The sequence below is a fragment of the Photinus pyralis genome, unplaced genomic scaffold (assembly GCF_008802855.1).
Source record: "Photinus pyralis isolate 1611_PpyrPB1 unplaced genomic scaffold, Ppyr1.3 Ppyr1.4_LG2, whole genome shotgun sequence".
NCBI classification, from domain to species: Eukaryota; Metazoa; Arthropoda; class Insecta; order Coleoptera; family Lampyridae; genus Photinus; species Photinus pyralis.
The window spans coordinates 6,509,280-6,514,688 of NW_022170403.1; positions in this window are offsets into that span (position 1 = coordinate 6,509,280).

Below are 5,409 nucleotides of genomic sequence, written 5' to 3' on the forward strand. Positions count from 1 at the left end.
GATGCGTTACTCGTAATGACAATGTGTAGGTAATAATTATATGTAATAACACTTTTATAATGCCGTGTAAGCACTAAAGATGTTTGAAAGTTTGATCGTGCGAAGTGAACCATATACTTTATAACGTGGTATTTATGTTTTGTATCCCTCACAACTTAATGAGGTTTCGCGAAAAGACTTCCTCTCCAATTCACTCCATTTTATCTAAATCACCGTATTTGCAGGTTACCCATGTTATACAGTTATAGCCGCAATAGCAATCATGAAAGTTTTCTACAGAAACAAATTGTTTGACACTGACGTGAAAAGCTCTGCCATAAAGTATAGTTGATACGATTATAAAAGCTTTCACAAGTTGCAACTGAATTATTTTACCCTGTATGTGTTTAGTTTTCAGCGCAAAAATAAATCCAATCTCTGGTGCATTGAAAAGAAAACATGCAGTTAATTACAACGCTCAGTCCTGCCATTGAATAAAAAATTAATTTATTCAATGGTCCTGCGAAAATTGTCTTAGTTTGCATTTTTTGATAACAACTATAGGTACCCACCCAAAGAAATATATCTTATATATCTTGACGGTGACATATTTGTATTAATAGAGACACGTGCCGTCCCACTGCCTTTTCATTGTTGTGATCAGCATCTATTTGGAAATGAAAGGGCTCTAAAATCAATATGTTTATATATTGTTACCTGCGTTAAAAACATCAGAGGAAACGGACAGGGGACGAAAAAACAAATCATTTATAAATCGGTAGTAGGTACATTCAACATTCCAGCGCAGCGCTCTGAGTTACGGGCTTAACGGGACAATGGTTTTGGTGTGCTCTAATTAATCAGCTGCGAATTACACACTACGTCTAATTTCCAAAATTCGGTGATACAAGAATCAAACTTTTTTAGTTACACAAATAATTACAAACAGTTATTGAGGTTATGGTGCCTAACGATTACTTTTCCAGAGTATAAACGAAATTGTTATTTACTATTTACATAAATATTCCAGTCAGAATAAGAAAAATAACAGAATTAATTCATGTATTACCAGTTCCTTCGGAATTGTGTAAGGGACGTTTCTCTAATCAACATAAAGAATAGTCCCCCCGACTACCAGCTGTGCTAAAGGGGAGAGGGGAGTGAGAGCGGCTTTGAAGGTCGCATTTTATAGTTTTTTGCTTACAACATGGAAAAGGTACGCTATAGCAAAAAATGTACATAAAAATGAAAGCTTATTAAATTTTCTATAACTTTGAGTGGATACATAATTATGAAAAAACGCATCGTTTTTATGTTATTGACTATCCAATGTTGAATATTTTCATATGTGGATTATACCGGGTGATTCATTAGAAGTGAGGACAATTTGAATTTCCCGCAAATCAAATAAATTATGAAGTTGGTACCAACTGATGATCTTTTATTTAATTGCAGTGGTGTATCATCATGCTTTCAGTAAATCGTTTACTTATTTATAATCTACAAATACTGCTTCTGTTTTACCACAAATTATAAACTAACACTAGACACAGTCACGTTTCTTACATATTTTAGTGCATCAAGTCTAAAAATTGTTCAAAATGGAAAAAGTAATAAACCGCAAATGGCCCACAACAATTAACGGGGGCACTGATTTCTTAATTGACAGTTAATTAATAAATAAAATTACTAACGAAATTCAAACCGCCAATCTAATAATGCAAAAAATATTAAAACCTTACGCGTGAAATTCAAGCGATCGTCACTTCTAATGAATCACCCGGTACATATCAATGTAGTAGGTACATGACCAATACCTACATTATGATTTCCTTTGGTTTTTTCCCCTCAAGAAACCTCATCGTAACTGTATAAAGAAGAGGTAGTAATTCGAAAGATGGATCGTGCTTTATAACAATGTGTAACAGATATTAACAGTGCCTAAAACTAATTTTCGCTGTCCGAAAAAGTGAATGTGTCTATGTCGAGGACCGGTGGGGTGTTAAAGTAGGTACGCACTTTCAAATCCACAAGCTCAAGCTGAAGTGCAGTTGATGCCCGTCTTACGACACTCACACCTCGGGCTGCATGCATGCAGTTCTAAGTTGTTCAGCGGCAGAAGATGGAACCAAAGAGTATGGTTACTCTTTGATGGAACTTAGGACATTGGCCGGTGCTGGCGAGTCGCTAAGTCTTGATGGGGTGGAGCATTTGATCCTCTCCTCTCACCCAACCCCTCCGCTGCTGAGAGTAAATCCCGCTATGCGGATCGAGTGGGCTAGTACGGTCATGTGTATAATCCACATATTCAATTTTGGTGGGCCAAAAACTTAAAAAAGGTGGGTTTTTTAAGAAAGTGTATAGAATCAAAGTTGTAGCAAATTTAATGAGCTTGTATTTATATGAAAAGAATGTCTTTCTAGGACGCACCGTTTTCGAATTGTAAGTAAAAAACTATAAAATGTGACCATCAAAACCACGGTCTCCCCCCTCATCCCTCCAGCACACCCGGTAGTCGGGGGGACTTTATTATATGTTGATCAGGGAACCTTCTGCTACACATTTCCGAAGGAATTAGTAATAGGTACATGATTTAGTTCTTCTATTTGCCATTTTTTAATCTATTCTTACTGGACTAAAAAGTCAGGAGATTGACACATTACTGGCGAGGAAATATTGAAGTACGAGGCCCCTTTAGGGCCGAGCAGGGGGCCGAGTTTTGTATTAAGTTTTACCCGAAATCGTATTTTAATACATATAATATTTCAATTTTTATATAGAACTTTTGATTAATGTCAATTTGTCAGTGATGACAGGAGTCATTATAGATATTTAGCAATGTCACAGATGCGGCCGGTAAAGTGACAAGCGGCAGGAAACGTAGTCTGCTCGCAGGGAATTTTTCCTTAAACATCCTCCCGAGTCCTCGCGCTCTACCGAGTCTTTACACTTTACCGAGTCCTATATAACGTAGTATGTGATTGTCAGTAATTTAGAATTTACTGTTCATTCTCGTATCGTTATAAAATCAGCTGTAGTACCGAACGCACGCGCTCTATAGGACTCGGTAAAACCGTTGAGTAAAACGTAAAGACTCGGTAGAGCACGAGGACTCGGGGATGCTTAAGAAAAAAATCTGTACATTCTGCTCTTGTCCTCCTTGTTATAATTTTGAGCAATTCAAAATGCGCGACTAATTTCTTGCCCTAAATGGAAGCACAAACTGCAAATGTAGGCTTAATAATTTTTGATACCTTAACGCGGGATTTACACACAATGCTATGTTGTTGCGTCTAAAAACTAGAATAAAATATCCTAGTTTTTTTCTTTAATTAAAATACCCTGTAATTTAAACAATGCCTGTACATAACCATTTTGCCTTCGCAACTCCCTTTGCTTCGGATCACTCATGAGTTGACCCCGGGGGTAACTTGGGTTCTGATTCGTAACTTTGCACATTGCATGGATTTTCGGACGCGTCTGAACGAGGCTACGCCGCCGCAGTCTTTTTCGTTTTCCGATGGTAAATCTTATACTTGTTTCGTGTACTGCAAAATCTAAAGTAGCTTCCCTCGAGCAGTATGTACCCTCTCAAAATAATCCTTATTGTCAAGTCAGCTACTTTCCCAACCTTTGTTGTGGTTGGCCCTGATTTTTAGCGCATTTGCCAACGAAGTTGGGTGCGCTATTGCAGCCACTTTCTCTGTCCGTCCGTCTGTCCGTATATCCGTCTGTCCGAGGCCTTAACTACTCCTACAGTTTTTAAGATATTTAGTTCGTTCTTTTTGCATTTGATAGCGTATAGCTCTACCACCTGAGCCAACTTCCTTAGATATTTATTAATATATTTTGTTGAAATTGTAACTGCACATTGGCAACTTTCATATTTATGGAGGTATTTCTTTGAAATTTTACCCAAAGCTGCTTTTAGTGTAAGCAAACGTATCGCATATTGTAAACATCAGATTAATGCGCGCATGCGCAATATGCGCTATATCAACTGTTATTTATCGAGATATCTTTTTGAAATTTTAATCACAGATGCTTCTGCTAAAGGCAAACATAGCAGATATTGTAAAAATTAGATGTGCGCATGCGCAATCAGTGCTATTATAACTTCTTTATTCATCAAGATATTTCTTTGAAATTTCATCCATAGATGCTCTCCTACTAAACTACATGTAGTAAAAATCGAAAACTACAAATGTCATTAGGAAAAGTAAACATATCGCACATAGTAAAAATCAAATCCACGCATGCGCAGACTGCAAAATGCCAACTTTTTTACTTATGAAAATCTCTCTCTAAAGTTTAACTATTAACGCTTCAGTAAAAACAAACATCGCATACCTATGGCATAAATTAAATGTGCGCTCATGCGCGAACTGTGCAACGCCAACTTTTTTGTTTATGGAAGTTTAAATGTTAACCATATATGCCTCTAGTAAAGAAAATCACTGCGCACATAGTTATGGCCTTTGGGGAAGTACTGATCATTCATACAAAATGCGCTGAAGTTACTCGCCTTAGGGCGAAAACCTTTTTATTTGTTTGACTTTCCTAATTCCTGGCCTCCAGAGCCAATAAACATTTCGCACAATTTGGAGCTGAAAGATTTGTTTAGTTCTCGTCCCATAATTTCTTCCCTCACTCAATGTATCAGAGGCCAAGATCGTTTCGTACACTCTCTGTTGAAAAATTTCTCGTTGTTACCTAAACTTCAAGCCATTGTGGCTTTCATTTTACGGTTTGTCCATAATGTCAGACACCCTGCTGATCTTCGCTCAGGTCCTTTGTTCATTATCGGAACGTCATAGTGCCTTGTTGTTTATAATAATAATAATAATAATTGTACTTTATTGACTGAATATAAGTATGTAGAATACAAAAAAAAAAAGACGTATATATAATGTATAAGTAAACAATCTCAGCCAAAAAGATCAATTCGCCTAAATGCAGAAAGGTCTGCATCAAGCGTTCTACCATTGACCTTGACAAACGAAAAAAATAAAAAAAACAAAAAAAAACTCGATACACTCTCGAAAGTAAACGAAAGATAAAGAAACAAGAACAAAAAAAAAAGAAACTGTTGACAGTAATTCATACTCGTCGTGTAGCCAATATATGCTTTTTTATCGTTCTTTTCAGTGATGCCACGGAGCCTTGAAGTATGCCTGGTGCTGTTAAGATAAAGTTGACAGTTTTCACCATTATTGTAACTAAATGATCTTTTGAAGATTTCTTTGCGGTGCTTGGGTATCACTAGCAACTGACGATATCTACCACACAGTTGTTTTTTAGAACGGGAGGTAACTTTTGTGGCGAGATACTCTGGCGTTTTCATTTCAAAAATTCGCCAGTAGAATACAGCTGAATGAACAGATCGTCTCTCTTCCATGCATAAAGATTATTGTTGCGTAGAGTTTCTGT